This window comes from Rhipicephalus microplus, chromosome 6 (assembly GCF_043290135.1).
Source record: "Rhipicephalus microplus isolate Deutch F79 chromosome 6, USDA_Rmic, whole genome shotgun sequence".
In the NCBI taxonomy this organism is placed as follows: domain Eukaryota; kingdom Metazoa; phylum Arthropoda; class Arachnida; order Ixodida; family Ixodidae; genus Rhipicephalus; species Rhipicephalus microplus.
The window spans coordinates 40,399,949-40,417,611 of record NC_134705.1 but is presented as its reverse complement, the minus strand read 5'-3'; the positions used below and the strand labels follow the sequence as shown (position 1 = coordinate 40,417,611).

The window sequence follows — 17,663 nt, the reverse complement described above, 5'->3', positions numbered from 1 at the left end:
TGCAAGGTATAATAGAAAACGTAAGGTCAATATAACATGTTGCCATTGTTATCGCTACATTAAAAAGGCGGTTGCTAAGATGAAGACAACTGTTGCAAAAAATGTTTGTTTACTGGGTTTTGGAACGCATGTTGTGTTGCTGATGAATTTTTATTACGTAAAGAAGGGAATTCCACAGCTTGATTCCCGTAAATGTGGTAGTAAACTTGTCGTAGTTTGTGCGAACTTTAGGCAGAAGGCGGTTATCAAGCTCAGAAAACCAATAAATATTAATCTTTGCAACGCTTCTCACGGCAATGTCATCTATATGCACATTACTGCGAAAAATCTTATACATGACAACTGATAACTTCAGCTGAATGAAGTGATAAAGAGGGTGTATATTTAAATTCTGATAAAGTGGCGTTGCATTGGTTAACAAATGGCTGAAAGTCATGAGTCGAAGTGCCTGATTCTGTAGGCGTTGTAGTTGGTTGAAGTGGGTCAAATATGTGTTACCCCAGGCTGATATGCAATAAAATAAGTGGCTGTGACTATGTGCGTCATAAAGGGAGTAAATTATGTGTGGCTGAAAATATAAACGAGTTTTGATTATGGCGCGTATTCCGAAGGTTATCTTGCGAACGAGTGACTGCGCATGAAGATTGAATTTCATATGCCGGTCAAGAACTACACCGAGAAACGTTGTACAGTCGGACATGGGAATCAAATTATCATCCAGACAGACAGATATAGATTTTGAAAGAACAGTCGGGAAGGAATGAAAAACCATAAAAACAGTTTTGTTATGGATTAACTCTTAACATATTCATTCGACACCAGGAACTTATATTATGTAGATCCAAGGTATTGTTTCGTTTCAGCTCATCGACATATTTAGCATAAGTAAGAATGGTCGTGTCATTTGCATATAAGATACACTCTGTAGCGGTCAAAACATTAGGTAGATCATTATTAAACAGCAAAAAGAGCAGCGGGCCAAGGATCGGGTCCTGAGGAACACCTTGACTTACTTTCTTAGCTGCTGAAACGTTACCGTCAATCTGGACAACTTGAGTGCGATTGCACAGATAACTAGATATAAATTGAAGTGCAGCGACAGTTATGCCATACGATTCAAGTTTATGTATCAGAATTTTGGGATTAATTGTGTCAAAGGCTTTCGTTAAATCTATGAATACGCCACCAACTACGAAGCCTTGGTCAATTGCCCCTTTTATTTTATCGGTGAGGGTTAGAAGCGCAAGCTCAGCAGTGGAATAGCCCGGCCGAACGCCGTACTGTTTAGATGTCAACAGATTAAACTTTGTCAGGTAGGATATTATTCTTGTATGCATAAGACACTCGATTATTTTGCTAAAAAATGGAGGAATACAAATGGGCCTATAATTATTCAGAAGTTCGCGATCACCTTTGTTGTGAAGAAACACGTTTGTGATAAATCTGCATGTATAGTTAGTTGAATTAAGTCCGAGATAAAAACTGGCGAAAGAAAGGCAGATTACTTGGTTTGCTAGCACGGTGTGGAGCATCGCATGGTGAGCAGGACAAAACACGTTGAAAATACAAACTTATGCTTCATTGTTTTGTCCACACTCATCTTCTGTGCGTTGCTTCACAGTTCACAAAAACTTAATTTATGGTGATCACCATTTTGTCAAATATTCTTGATCTTGCTCAAACTGCCGATACAATGGGGATCGTGTCTGTTTGATAGAACATTTCGGATAATAATTGTCATTTTACTTTTCTTTGTTGATTAAAGGCCATGCATGTGGTCCAGTTTCTGAACTGAATCGTTTTGTAAATATGCCATAAACAGCTAGCTCTTCCTCAGTTTTATCTTCCATACACATTGCGCTTCTTCCGTGCCCATCCCCAGTTCTGACCCCCACCCTTCACATTTGAACTGCCTTTGTTCTTAGACTCACTTGCACAGTCATAATCATAAATATTCCAGTACCGTCTTTGCACACCTTTCATCATTGTTCTAAGCCCGCCTCGCATATTACGTATTCTCGTCAGCCAGAATATGTCGACCATTCTCGCCAAACACCGCCATCGGCGCTGTCACTGACCGAGATTCACTGAAATACAGTGAACTCATCAGTATCTTAAAATTCACGTTTAAATCTAATCCAACATTATTAGGAGCACTTGACAAGTTTTGTTTTTACATTTAGTAGTACTTATTTAACTTGAAACGGCAGGTGAACCAATTTTGATGCGTTTGCGAAGTGGACAGAATTAAGGCCAGACTGGTGACAAAAAGTGCAAGATAAACGTAGGTTAGCTGGGAAAAAAAAAAAAAAATCCTATTTGAATGGCGCGCTGAAAAAACACGGTGGTGGTGGTGGCGGCGCGCCGATCGGTTGGTGTCCACAACAACATTGTAGAAAAAAGCTTCTTGGCGGCGGCGTGCCAACCCTTCGGCGCACACCTCTAGCCGTGCGCTGCGCAGCAATCTATGCCTGTTTTTCATTTATTACGCAACTATAAATTATAGAAAAAGTATTTCAGTTAATATTTGTAAAATATGATGTAGTAGGTGTCAAAATGTTTTACTTGTAATCAAAGTAATGATTTTTTTTATTTTGATTTACAAGTTACAACTGCTGCCATAATCCAGACGGCGCTATTGGCGCGGTCATCACCTACTACAAGTTTCTTCCTCCATGTACAAGTCTAACATTCCTCCGTCGTCTTCTCGTTTCAGCAGTCAAAGGAGAAGGTTCACTTTCTCGGCGCGTTTCGAAGCAGAAGCAGAACTTCAGAAGCCGTCGTGTCTGCCTGAGAACCCGGATTTATTGGATTACCAGCAGCGACTGTTGGTGAGACTGGCGACCACTCTCCTACCTCTTTTGCTGGGCCCCCTGGGTTGTTAGGCTAGCGCACAGCTGGTAGCGTAGCCTAGTCTTAGCAGGCCTGCCACGTGGAAGGCCACGATGGTAGCCCCTTCGCGGGTTCGCCCGATGACATTTGCCGGTCGTGTACCGAACGGTACGACCAAATTGGAGCTCGCTAAGGCGTTCCTCGAACGCTTTACCGAGAACGATCTGAAGTCCGTGCAGGATTTAGGAGGTAGTAACTTCGAGGTTACATTTAGGAACAAGGTCGCGGTCGATCGCTTCTTAGCTGATTCCGCGATCATTAAGGTCAAGGAAACTGATATTCGCTTTGAATATCGAGGGCCGTGGACAGTTTTTGTCCGCGTATACGAGTATCCCGCCGACGCCAGTAACAAAGTGCTCCGCCGAGCACTTGAGGTCTACGGCAAGGTGAAGAATATCTCGAATGAGAACCTGACCGGTCTCCGGATCACATCCGGAAACCGACGTGCTCGCATGGAGCTTCGTTTTCCCCTGCCCAATTTCACTGATGTGGGCGGGCACGTCGTTCGGTGCGAGTACGACGGCGTCGTGCGCTTGTGTCGCAAGTGCAGGCTGCCGGGTCATGAAAGGAAGATGTGCGCCACGCCGCGGTGCGCACGGTGCCAGCAGTGGGGGCATCCCACCTGCGACGCGCCTTGCAAGCGCTGCGGCGGGGATCACCCTCCACACCTCTGCAAGTAGAGGCTGTATTCAGAGGCAGCAACGCGGACCAGTGTGCCGCAGGTTGAGCCTCCAACCGTGGTTAGTGCGGAGGGTCAGGGTGCGCCAGCGCCTACAATCTCGGACAAAGGGGAGCAGGGCAAAGCCATTCAGGCGGCACCAGGAGAAGCCGAGGTGAAAAAAAGCGACGAGAAGGAGCCAGAACCCGTCGAGGCCCCCCTGACCGCTTCGAAAAAGCCGGCGCCACCCGCCGTCACACCCGTGCAAGCACAGAGGAAGCCAGGACCCGTCGAGGCCCCTCTGACAGCTTCGAAAAAGCCGGCGCCACGCGCCAAAACACCAGCGCAAGCACCAAAACGTGCCCAGGTGCAAAAAAAAAGAAGGAAGAGGCTCGCTCCTCAACTTCAAAACAGGCAGCGCAACCTGTTCTCCCTCTCCCCGCGGTGGCGAGAAGGCGCCTCCCCCCCCCCCCCAGTTGTCAAGGGGCGAGGGAGGTCACCTCGTCGTCGCAAGCGCGGCGGCAGCCGAGCCGGCCGAGCACGGGCAGCGGCGGCCGCGAGAGAAAGGTCAACGTCCGCGTCCGATTCTAGCTGTTCGGAGAGCGCCTCGCCCGAGTACAAACGCCACGCAGCAACCGCAGTGGTGGACGACGATTCGTCGTCGTCTACCACTGTGGAAGACTCGGAGATGGACGCAGGGAGCCCGACTCCGTGCGACCTCTGCTAGTCGGTCGCGTGCGACTATTCCGAACTTTCGGACACGTCGTACCCGTCCACACCGGTCTCTCCCGCCGCGGGAGAGTCCGTAGCTTAGCTCGCGATCGGCATATCGCCGTTCTCTTCCCTTCGCCCTTCTGTTCGCCTCTTTAGCGCAACTCGCGCACTTTTTCTGATCTCTAACTATGGCTTTTCTTTCTCTTACTATCGCTTCCTTCAACTGTCGCAGCCTCTCACGCGCCGCGAAACAGAACGCAGTTATCGAGCTAGCTCGTGCTAGAAAGGTAGATATCCTCGTACCACAGGAGACTTACGTCCATCGACTCGGTCAGATCAGGTCCTTCGACGCGACGTTTGGCACCAGGTCCTACTGGGGTTATGGCGCGAGCGGTTCGCGGGGCGTGGCTATCGTTTTGATGCCACGCTTCACGGGTTCCGTGCTGCGCTACTTCAGGGACACTGATGGCCGTCTAATGTGGATGGATCCCGATTCTGGCATTCGCATCGTAAACTTGTATGCTCCAAACGACTTCCGCTCGCAGAAAGATTTCTTTGCCGCATTGGATAACCACCTAGTCGGCCCCTCTCGAGTCGTACTGGTGGGGGATTTCAATTGCGTGCTATATCGCATTGACCGTCGAACTTTCAGAGGCACCCCTCCGAAATGGACAGATAGGCGTGGCGAAGGCGTACTGCGCGAGTTAGTCGATGAGCTGGGGCTGATCGATGCTTTGCGCGCTCTTCTGCCGGCCCAGTCAGGAATGACTTGGACTGGCAGGAACGCGCGAAGCAGGATCGACCGCTTTTACGTCTCGCCGTCACTAGCACCCAGTATGCATTCCTCGTGGTTAGTCTCCTCGGCTTTAAGCCACCACTGCCTCCTGATTTTAAGGCTCGCCGGCACAGACATCGCAGCTCAGGGTAAGCGGCCGTGGTGCCTCAACGCCCGGCTCTTAAAGGACAGAGAAATACTCGTCGACGTGGCGCGTTTAATACAACGCAAGGTACACGCAACACCAGAGCTAGACGGCGACAGGTGGGATGAAGTGAAGGCCGACGTCGTGGAATGCTTTCAGTCGTGGGGCAAGCGCCGAGCGCGGGAGGAACGCGCGGAGATCAGAATTATCTCCGGTGTGATCCTCCTGCTGTCTCGGCCGGACTCCACCGGCCCTGGCATTGCGTCCGCGCTGGCTACGCTTCGTAAAGAGCTAAAAGTAGCGCTCCAGCGACGCTGGGATGGCCTCAAGGCCGTGGCTCGCGCTGAGAGATGGGTAATGGAGGCATGGTGTAGTCGGACCGTCTTGCGGCGACACCTAGCTAGGACACGCACGCCTCTGATGTCCCTCATCGATTTAGAGACAGGTAGCCTAGTGGAAACGCCGGACGGGGTACTTGAGGTGGCAAAGCGGTTCTACGAGAACCTTTACGCTGAGCCAACCTCGGCCGACTTTCCGTTCGTAAAAAACGATCAGGTATTCGAGCTCTGCGACTCCCCCATCGTGGAGGAGGAGCTCCACGCGGCCTTAGTGACTATGAAGCGTAATCGTAGCCCGGGCACCGACGGCTTGACGGTGTAATTTTACGTCAAACTGTGGGAAGTGCTCGGGAAGCCCTTCATCGCTCTGGTGAATAGGCTGCTGCGTGAAGGGACGCTGTCAACGACTCAGAGGAAGGGGCTAATCACTCTCCTTTGTAAGGACGAGTCGAGACGCACCGACCTTCGGGCGTGGCGCCCCATCACACTACTCAACTGTGACTACAAGCTCATAGCCAAATGCCTGTTTGTTAGGCTCACCCCAGTACTTAGTACTGTTTTGGGACCATACCAGGCATGCTGTGTTAAAGAACGATCCTGCCAATTACATGGCTTCGCGATTAGAGACTTGATTGAATGGGCGAATGCACGGGACGTTTCGGGTATTCTTTGCTCATTCGATCAGGAAAAGGCGTTCGACAGAATAAGCCATCACTTCATCTTTTAAGTTTTAAACGAGGCAGGATTTAGTGACAGGTTTGTTAGCATGATTAGAGCTCTGTATTCTCGGCCGACGTCTGCTGTCATCATACAGGATCGCGTCTCGGAGTCGTTCGACGTGTGCAGGGGGGTCAGGCAGGGCGACCCGCTCTCGCCTGCCCTGTACGTGCTCGCGTTCGAGCCGCTTCTGCAGCGACTGTCTGGCGACAGCCGACTTTGTCAGTTTCCCCTTCCACCGGGCGCCACTCCCGTCGCGCTGTTTGCCTACGCGGACGACTTGTCTATCGTAGTCCAAAACGAGGCAACCGTTTGCACCGTTTTGGAAGTTTTAGACGAGTACTGCGAGGCGAGCGGCGCACGCGTTAATTGGTCGAAAAGTGCAGTAATGTACTTAAACTCAGCTCCAAGTAGCGCGCAGCCCGTGCACGGCTTACCCGTGAAGGCGAGGCTGCGCATTCTAGGTTTCCATTTCGAACCGGGAGGCCTCACTCCTGAAAACTGGCGGATAGCTGAAGACAAGCTTGAAGCCAGAATCAAGGTGTTCGGCAAACTCTCTTGTCCGCTGACTGCAAGGGTAACGATCACAAGATCGTTGCTCTTCTCGATTTTAACTTACCTGGCTAGCGTTATACCGGTCGCGAGTCAAACCAAGAATCGCTTGGAAAAGACTCTCTTCGATTTTCTATGGAGCAGTTCATGTGTTTACGTGGGGCGCCTGGTCCTGAAGCTGCCCAGAGATCAGGGAGGACTCGGAGTCCCCGACCTGAGGCTCATGGCCAGGGCGCTTCACGTCAGATGGACCCGCGTAGCGTTAGACTCGGACATGACACTCACTCGAAGCTTCGCGTCGTTCTTCCTTAGCACGCGCTTACGGCAGTTCTCGGCGGGCGCCCTCTCTCACTGTGTGCCCCGTTCGGGAACCCCGTCAGTTTTTTACGCGATTGCGGCTAGGACACTCGCGGAGATTCAGCGCGTCGATCCAGAGTGTGACGTAGTTGAGGTGCAACTCCAAGATTTAGTCGACCTCATAACCCTGCCTCCACCAGAGCGCTACAAGGTGTTTGACCTGTCCCGGCACAAGCCGAACTGGCATCTCATCACTGTCAGTTTTCTCGATGCCAAGCGTGCTTCTTTTATGTACCGCCTGGCAAGGAAGTGTCTGCCAATAATGTACAGACCCTTCACATCAAACATCCAGTGAGGTGTTTGTCCATTCTGTCAAAGTCGAGAGGACGCGGTTCACATCTTTCACGAGTGCGCTCTTACAAAAGCCCTACTCCGAAAGATAGCCGACTTATTTCAGCTCCCGGGAGTTCCATATCCCGCGGTCCGTTATTTAAATCCGCTCCCGTCTCACGCGGTCGACCAGTTCGTGCTTCTTCTCGTCGAGTGCCTATACCAAGTTTGGTTGGCGTGATGCGATGCCGTTTACCAGGGGAGACTGCCGGGCCTCCACGAAGTGCTTGCAAAAGTGTGGAAGGAGGTCTGGTTTCATCTCTGTCGTGAGCGGCATCGCCTAGGCGCGAAGAAGTTTCTCGAAACCTGGCACCGACCGGCAGTGATCTATAGTGAGTCTAAAGGGCAACGAACCATCCAGCTATGATGGCGGAACATCTAGCAGCACGATTTGGCGAGGCATCACTCGCCTGCATGCCTTGTTTAAGTCCAACAGCGCGTTCATTCCGCGCTAGGACAAGCGACCACGCCTGGCGATTTGCTTATGATGATGATGATGATGACGATGATTAAAGGCCTCCCCTTTGAATCGGGGTGACGGCATGCGCCATCTAGCCTACCTTAATAGTTCGAGTTTAAATTCTGTCCCTCAACTCGGATGTCTTTTTAATTGTGCCCAGCCACTACTCTTGGCTGGGATGTTATTTTATCGACTTCTCTGCTTTTCCTCCACCAATACTCCACATTCTGATCGGCAGCGCCTCCCTCCTTCCTTCTCCGGGGGAACGCGTTTTCGTTCAAAGAGCGCGCCCTTCAGCCGGCGCTCTCTCCTCCTTTCTCGCTCCTCTACCAGAGAGGGAAAGCATGCACTCTTTTCCCCTCCGAGCTAAGCTCGTTTCCCTTGCTAGCCCCCGCCGCCGGCGTGTGTATTCGGGTCTGTTGCGCGCGCGACTGCTGCGACGCGCGCGCAATTCAAACCGCTCGCTGGCAGGCAGCCAGCGGGTACAAGCCTGCTACGTGTTTCTCGCGCGCGCCGATCGTCTTCGGCGCGCCGCGGGGGCGTAGCGCAACCGCTCACTTTGAGCGGGGACCACGGGGGTCTTCGACCTCCGGTCACTAAGGATTGGCCACATCTCCGTGTGCCCTGACCTCGTCAGCGGCACTAAAGAGTGGCCCCCTTACCTGGGAAAGGTACCGGCCATCTCGCGGCGTGAAGCCGCGAGATATGTTGTGTCCGCACGGTGCTTTGCGCGCCGCGTGGATGCGGCACCCTTGTCCGGGTAGGGCCGTTCAACCAAAACAAAAAAAGACCCGTCCTCTACCCAAGGGCGGGACCCTTACCGGGTTGAACGTAACTGGATGATGAAGGGTTGATGAGTGACATGTACTCTGGGACGCGGCGCTTTCGGGTGCCAACTCCCCTACCTTTCTGACAACGGTAAGGTTGCATTTTTTGCGCGCTACTTAACTGATCGGACGCGTGCGGGTTTAGCGGCGCTTGTTTTCCTTTGTTCGGACAGGCGTTTGTCTTTTTCCAGGAGGGACGCGAGTCACGCGACTTGGCATGCTTTAACCCGGCGGGCGCCCGCACCGGATTCTCGTCGGCATCTCGCACGTTTTGGTGAGGTTTTTTCTCCCGCTTTGAGAGCTTTTTTTTTTTGTCAGAATAGGCTAGTTTTACTTTTAGATTTTTCTTGGTAGGCTAGCTAGCATCTGACCCCACTGCCGCGTGGTACGCTTGCCGCGATGGGGGACCCTTCGCGTCTGAGGCCCATGACCTTTTCTGGTCGTGTGCCTAGAGGTGTCCGCGAAGTTGACATATGCAAAGATTTGCTCACGCGCTTCCAGGTCGAAGATGTGGCTTGCGTGCAGAACTTTGGGAGGGGAAAGTTCGAGATAACCTTCCGCAACGATGACGCAGTCAGGCGGTTCAAAGCTTAGCCTGAAGTGCACGTTGGGAAGAAAGTCTCCAAGTTTCGCTACCTGGGCCCGCGTACGTAGACTGCGAGTTTTCGGCTACCGGAGGATTACCAGGGCGAGCACCTGGCGTGCGAACTCGTGGGCTTTGGGGAGGTACACTGTCGCCTTTATGAAAGGGAACACGCAATCGCGCGACTGCTCTCTACAACGGCTGCCTACAGTATCTTGCAGCGCTTGTCCAGCGGCCATAACTGGTTGTTTTGTTTGCCAATAGATGACGTAAAAAGCCAACGTCTTTTCTTTTGTTGTCGACTGATGAACCATCATCATTAAAGGCAACACGCGCTCACGTGTTGCCTTTAATGAAGGACGACGGTGTACTTGAGATCAAAAAAGAGAGCGTGCCCGGTTGCGTTTTTGGAATTGCTGGCCCCGCATCGCACGGAAGAGAGAAAAAAAAAGTGCGAGCAGGACGCCTGCGTCAGGATTGCTCGCACGCTATTGGTTACATTCTGTAGGCGACGCGCACGCCTGTAGGTACGTAGAAGTGACGCAAGCACGCACCCGCGATAGAATGCGCGGTGTTTTTCGGCTGTTTCATCGTACGGAAGCACCCACAACCTGTCGCAACACTTCCTATACCTTTCCCGTCTGCGATTCTGAACCCATCATTCCTTCTCCGTGTAGGAGCTGGTCTGAACCGTTGTTTTGATTGATATGTGGGGTTTAGCGTCCCAAAACAACCATATGATTATGAGAGACGCCGTAGTGGAGGGCTCCGGAAATTTCGGTCACCCACCTGGGGTTCTTTAACGTGCACCTAAATCTGAGCACACGGGCCTACATTTCCGCTACCATCGGAAATGCAGTGAGCTGAACCGTGCTACCCGCAAAGTTGCAAAGGAGAGGCTGTTTTTTTGTTTTGTTTTCTTCAATAAACGCCTTTGCCATACGCGAACTTAATACGGGAACTTTTATTCATGCGAACTGAAGTTCGAAATTACTACCTGACGTTCAGTATCGCGCTTCTGTCCCACATCAGGCCAGTAGCAACTACCCTTGCAGAAACGCGATTCCTACTGACGCTCACATCTGAATTAGACGCCAGCACATCAAACGTAAAGCGCGTTTCGGTCAACGACGTGGTACCGAATGACATGGCAGCTACGCGCAAATTTACGTGCGAAATAGACGCCATTTCGGCAGGCCCATCTGACGTGAAGGGCCTCCGCGTCGACCTCTGCACAGACGGCGATGCGCACGAGTGGCTCGCCAGATACAGCAAGGCAACTAATACGATGTTGATCATCGATAAGGAAATCGGAAATCCAAAGAGGTATGTTTGCAAAGTTTTCGTGTCTGTTTCTTCTACAAGTGGCTAACTGGTTTGAAACGCATGTGGGCCTATTTACTTACAGGACAGATATGCTGCATGCTCACTCATTGTATAGAAAGACAAGACGCTGTGTTTTTCATTGAAATCTCGCAGCCAACCATGTGATGTCCAGTAGATGTCAAATAATTATCAATCATATCATATTTTTATCCTCAATGCATATCCACAAAAGTTAATTTATTATTCATACAAAATCTAGAGGATGTCCATTTTGAACAGAGTGGACCTTCATATAATGTCCACATCAGTTCCACACACAATATTGATATAATATTTGGCATTATTATACAATATTTAGAGGATGTTCATTTTGATGCGAGTGAACATTCATAGATTGTCCACAGCAGTTCTACAGATAACATTGGTATATATCAAATGACACTTATTTTTAGGTGCAGCGACGTACATATGCATACTATCTGGGGTTTTACGTCCCAAAACCACAATACGAATGAGAAGCAATGTAGTGGAGGGCTCTGGAAATTTTAAACACGTGGTGTTCTTCAACGTGCACTGACACTGCACAGTACACGTACCTCTACAATTACGCCTCCATCAAAATGTGACCGCCGCAGCCGGCATTGAACCCGTGACCTTTGGGTTAGCAGTTGAGCACCTTAGCCATTGTTCCACTGAGGCGGACAGACGTGCATGCAATCGCACCAGATGCTACAAAATAATGAGACTGTTAACTCAATATGATTGCCTTTAGTCAAATTCATTCCATCAAATTCACCAAAGGTCTTGGGGGATCTGTCATAGTGATAGCAGTGGTCAGTCAGTCAGGGCACTGGTAGCCTGCAAATATATGCATGTGTATAAACACTACTGTTGACACAGCTAACATAATCTTTATGCTCAATGAGCAGTGTATGAAGCACGTTTGCAGGGTGTAATCTGGGCTTTGAAAAATTACCTCAACAGCATTACAGATGCAATGACAGCAGTTCCAATAATGAGTGTGACCACATATGGGGTATTTAGTCTAAATATGCTGTTTAGAAACCAATGAATTACACCAGCAGAGTGTAATGATGAAGAAATTAGGTTCCATGGTTGTAATAGTTACCAGACATATATATAAATGCATATTCTAAAGGGTGAAAAGCACTCATATTGTTTGATCTGTACATATTTATGTGTGCATAAATACAGCCCTGTTTGATTACATTATACATTCACAATGCAAGATTATGCACGAATTTGTAGTCTCTTTTACCATAGTGTTTAATCTATTATTACAGGGCAGCCAGCCGGTCTGAGAACTGGCTAACCTCCCTGTGTTTCTTTTCTTCCTAATAATGTGCAATTTGAACACCAAGGCCACTTCAGCGCTTAACAATAAGTTATAGAGTTAACTTTCGTAATTATTCCAGACACTGTGCACAGGACACTGACAAGAGAGTCCACAAACACAGTGATGTGCCTCTCTTGTCCGTGTCCTTCATGCTGTTTGAGGATTAAGTTGAAATAACCAAGCCCAAGCTACCCTCGTACATTTTCAGTTGCTGTAACTGTTAGCCTTTCTATATGCAAGAGCAGTGCACAATTGGCCGAGATTAACAGCAGCTTAAATTGCACTTCAGCTACATCTACAGCAATGCTTGCAGCTCGTACAGAGGGCAACATGTTGGTCTAGAACGCCAGAGTGTCTGGCTCTGCACTGCATGATTCATATCTACAGACAACACGAAGATTGATATAGGCCACATGCAAGCTTGGGCAACCCCCAATGAAGAGCCTTTTTTGGGATGCGGATGCAACTCTTTTGGCTGTGAGAAGCGCTGTCTGAAGTAGCACAGAAAATCAAACAGTGGCGAATCGGCCGGGTTAGTTTCCGAATAATTTGAGCTATGTGGCAAAACTTTTCTGTTAGCAGTGTTATCATTCCCACAGCCTGTCGCAGACATATCTTGCAGAATATTCTCTGTTCTGTTCCACGTACTACCAAGTGCGCTTCTGACCGCTTTTGACGTCCAAAACACTTGATGCAGCCACAGTGAGTGACAAACAAAGAAAACGCAACGAATGCGCGTCATTGGGCCTATATGCTCAGCTGCAGCCCTGAGCGCGACACTCTGTCGTTTCGACATGCTTACTACAAACAGTGTACCCGAGTAAACATAATATTGGAGAGATTATAGTGAAAAAGAAATGATGCATCACTGCTCAAAAATGGTCACAAATACACATGACAAACACACGTGTTTACACACCGTCAACATAGTCAAAATTTAACTTACAGAAAAGGCCTTTCGCTTTCATGTCTTAAAGACCTGAAGTGCTAAAAGGTAACAACGGTCTAAGGAAATAACGAGGACAAGCGTTAATTTCCCACTAAAATTTTATTGCAAAGCAGTAAGAATATATACGTGACACAGACATCACAATCAAATCAATCAATGCACAAAGATGAAATCAATCAATACATAGATAAAGAAAAAAGTGAAAACTAAGCAGCAGTGAATTTAAGAAAAAAATCATGTGTCGGTGAGTTCAAGTGATCCAGTTCTTTTTTCTTCTTGAAATTTTCGCGCAAGCACGCAGGGACACAGAAGGAAAGACAAACAGGCGTAATCTAACAACTGGTTTATTTTTCGAAGAACATTCACATTATACCCCTCAGATTTGCACTCTCTGCTCACAAAAAAAAACAACGAATGCACTGCACACGTATCAAAAATAACGATAACAATTCCATTGATTAACAGACATGAGCGAAATTTCTTTCTCTAGTAAGGCTACCGAAGGGTGGCTAACACACTTTCGCGTAGCATGAAAAAGGTGGCCGGAAAGCATGATGTAAAGATTGTGTTTTCGGCCAAAAAGAAAATAAGAGGAGTGTGCGCGTTGTTCAACCAGAAATGTAACAAAGGGACCAGCATACAAAATAAGCTTCAGTGTGTTGAATGTGCACACAATGTGATGTATTGTATACCTTTGTTGTGTGCTTGTGTATATATAGGGCAGACTGGCAGGTGCATTAACACGAGGCTAAGGGAGCATATGACAAGTCTGAAAGGTCGCCCAAACACCCATTTGGCAATGCATTGCAATAAGTGCGCGTGCTCTCCTTGTTTTTGCGACACTACCATGGTATATAGGAATCGAAACAAGATGCGAAGAGAGATAATGGAAGCTTATCTTGTAGACAAGCAGAAAGACAAGTGTGTTAGCCACCCTTTGGTAGCCTTACTAGAGAAAAAAATTTCGCTAGTGTCTATTAGTCATTTAACTTGTTATTGTTATTTGTGATATGTGTGCAGTGCATTTATTGTTTTTTTTTTGGTGGCCAGAGAGCACAGACCCGAGGAGTATAAAGTGAATATTTTTCAAAAAATAAACCAGTTGATAGATTGCGCCCATTTGTATTTCTTTCTGCTTCCCTGTGTGCTTGCGCTAAAATTTCAAGAAGGATATACTCCCACTAGACTGAATCGCAGTTTTGCTTCTTTTTTCTGTTGGTGTGACGTATTCTGCACAATGAGTTGCCAGGAAACCATCAGATCTCTTTTTTACTTTCTGGTTATGTTCAGGTAATCGCACATTGAGGCATCTGCCTGACTGTCCGATGTAACCGAGACCGCAGGTGCAGGGTACTTCATATACTGCCTTCTTCACGCATTGAACAAACTTATTCCGGTGCTTAATTTTACACTTATTAGGAGGTCTTCTTACAGGATTAGTCCTTGCAAATAACTGCAACAACTTATTCTGCACAGAAAATACCGCTGACACCCCCACCCTCTGACTAATTTTGTTTGTGTTGTGTGAAATTCCATGCATGTATGGAATCACAACCACCTTCTTACTCAAGGCTGCCTGAGAAACAGTCCCTTCAAGAGGCATTTAACGCTGTTCAAAGATTTCCCAACGCCACCCACTCTGACGCACGAGACACCTGAAAATGGATCCCAGAGGTCCTTGGACCTGAGGCTTTCGTTTTCAAGTAGTCATATATGTTGGAGCGATGAGCCTCGTTCTAAAAACCTTTGTTGCCTTTCGCTTCGGCATATAGCAAGCTGGTCAAGCATGGTGTTGTCCGTGCTTGTTTGCACAGCGCACTCACGATGTCAGGCATCGTTCAATTCAGAAAAGTTTCAGAGGGCAGGTACCCCATATGAGGGCAGCTGGGTATCCTAGCCACTTGCTGGTATTCGTAGCAGAAAAACTGCGAAAATACTCGAAAGTCAGTGCCTTGTGCACTGTTTCTCAGGCAGCCGTGAGTAAGAAGGTGGCTGTGATCCCATATATGCATGAAATATCACACAATTTAACGAATATTGGTCAGAGGGCGGGGATCTCGGTGGTATTATCTGCGCCAATTAAGTTGTCGCAGTTACGTGCAAGAACTGATCCTGTAAGAAGACCCTCCTAACGAGTGTAAAATTAAGCACCCGAATGAGTTTGTTCTATGTGTGAAGAAGGCGGCAGTATATGAAGTACCCTGCACCTTCAGTCTAAGTTACACAGGACAGTCAGGCAGATGCCTCAATGTGCGATTACCTGAACATAACCAGCAAGTAAAAAAAGAATCTGATGGTTTCCTGGCGACTCATTGCACAGAATGCAAGTGCAAGCCAGTGTTTGATAAAACAACTGTGCTGGCTAATCACTCTAACAATAGTGTAATTAAGGCTCATCATTGAGGCGGCGGCGATAGCAAGTCGAAGCTGCATCAGCAAGCCATTCGTCGCACGAACAAAAAAAAAACTAGATTACCGGAACTCACCGGCACAAAATTTTTCTTTGTAAATTCACTGCTGCTGAGTTTTTTTTCTTTATCTTTGTGCATTGATTGATTTCATTGTGATGTCATGTGACAGGTATATATTCTTGCTGCTTTGCAATAAAACTTTAGTTGGAAGTTAGCGCTTGCCCTAGTTGTTTCTTTAGACCATTGTTACTCTTTAGCGCTTCAGCTGTTTTAGACAAGAATACCAACCAGCCCACTCCCGCCCCTTGCTTCTACGTTGGCCGGACATATCACCCACGCTGCCGAAGGCTTGGTCAAAGCTTTCCCCAGCTGGACATTTCTATCAGGTTTGACGCAAGGCCAGCAGCATGTACCGTCGTCAAACCATGACGCCGGTACAACTTCAGCTTTCATCGCGTCAAAAAAGTCGATGACCGCAAATGACATCTACAAATAAACGTGGTGGTCAAACAAATTTACGGGTCACTGATGCAATATTTTACTGATTAGTCTATATCTGCGTATAGTGATTATTCTCTGATTAAAACCACATTCTTCTATACTTTCATGGAGGAGGTCACGCCTAACACTCGCAAGTGGGAAGTGTACAGGGAAAACCGGCCTGCGATAAGACAACCAAATTGTTTTTTGATTATTTGACACAAGCGTGTTTTTTTCCACCCATGATCACCTGGATCAAAGGGCGAGGCCATGATCGTATCATGATCAAATTAAGAAACAATAAAAGCAGGAGGGCCCTTTGTAAACATGCGCTGTGATGAGTCACGAACACATTACAGCCACAACGCGAGACTGCGTGCCTTATGCTGGATTCTGTTTTTTCGGGTGAAAATTTCGAAGTAGAAAAGGGATGAGTACCAACCTTTTACAGCTTCAGCAGCAGGATAAACCCAACGACGATATTCAAGCACGCCGCGCACAATGTAGTACCTCACGTTGCGCAACCCACCAACGAACAATGTTGACTGGGGCTTGTCTCGGCTGCGTTCAGCTTGCAGCGAGCCAATGGCGAGTCATCATGGCAGCTCAAAAAAAAGGTTGTTTACACGTGGTTTACATGAAAACCTTCACAGTTTTAACAGTGCTCTCACAGCGTATTCTGTGTTATAAAAACAGTTACGTTTTTGTAAGTATTTTACTTTAAAATGCACTGTGTAGCAATTTGTATGATTTAGCCATTAGTCAAGGAAGCGTGTTTGGCGGATGTGGCTAGAGCCGGCTAGAGGCCTAGACGATGCAATAAACAACATGGCTAGGGTGGCTAGAATATGAGGTGTGAAAAGCGGCCGCAGAAACCGGTCCCCAAGGCGCGCCGATGCCGCTTGGGGCGCTGCACGCACCGGCGCGGGTAGCCTTTCGCAGGCGATGTACGAATGAGCGCGCGCTGCTCGCCGCAGCGCGCTGCTCGCCGCAGAAAAACGAAGCAGTTTTAGCTGCCTATAGGCAGCTAAAACTCATCTGAGTTAATGTATACATTAACTCAGATGAGTCACGCATTAAGAGCGCCAAAATTTACCTATACCGCTAAGCGTGTGACTTGAGAATTGTTCCCAGCAGCATAAATTTAGCAGACACTTTTTCACAAAAACACAACTTTATTTCCACGCATGCCATTCATGCACTGCCACTAGAGTACGCATGGCTTTACTCTCCGCCCTTTCTTTTCGTCTTCCTTTTGGTTCATCCCTTTCAAAAAAAAGTGGACACGAGTGAGGCAATAAAATCGCACCACACTTTTCGTCAAAAAAGCAGCATGCTTTGCGCAACCAATTTGTTGCGTCTCGCCTATCCCCTTCATCATCTCAACGGCCGATTTGGCATGAAGACGTGATGTGCTCAAGAAGCGAGTGATTTTGTTCTCAAGGGATAATATCAGGTTATAGAAGGAATTCGACGGATACAAAAGTCCTCCGAGATCCCACAGCTTGCTTGCCTGGGCTGGGAGATTTCCTGGCACATTTTCTTTAGAAGCAAGGCAGGCGTTCTTGCAATCATCACAATTACTACGAAGTACACGCTTTCTTGCGACATAACCTGCGACATAATACACAAGGCGGGCGTCACTTCGCTCAACAGTGTATGACGCATGATCTACAGACACTTCTAGCACGTCAGATGAAAGTCTTTCGTTGTCTTCGTTGTGATCTTCCACCTCGTGCAGCATTTCTTCCAGAGAGAGAAGAGATTCCACCACTCCGTCAGCTACATTGCC

The 17,663-nt window shown here is 48.2% G+C and overlaps 1 protein-coding gene and 1 long non-coding RNA gene across 2 annotated transcripts in view; one reads left to right on the top strand and one right to left on the bottom strand.

Annotated features, from left to right (window-relative positions):
- The window catches only part of LOC142765245 (uncharacterized), a 347,073-nt gene extending 330,635 nt beyond the window's left edge, over positions 1–16,438 (bottom strand). Inside the window, exon 1 of the mRNA XM_075865936.1 lies at positions 16,314–16,438. The gene's annotated coding sequence lies outside the window, so the exon portion shown is untranslated. The remainder of the gene's footprint in view (positions 1–16,313) is intronic.
- Positions 2,692–17,663, top strand: part of LOC142765246 (uncharacterized) — a 29,589-nt gene continuing 14,617 nt past the window's right edge. Inside the window, exon 1 of the long non-coding RNA XR_012884118.1 lies at positions 2,692–2,831. This is a non-coding gene — a long non-coding RNA (uncharacterized LOC142765246). The remainder of the gene's footprint in view (positions 2,832–17,663) is intronic.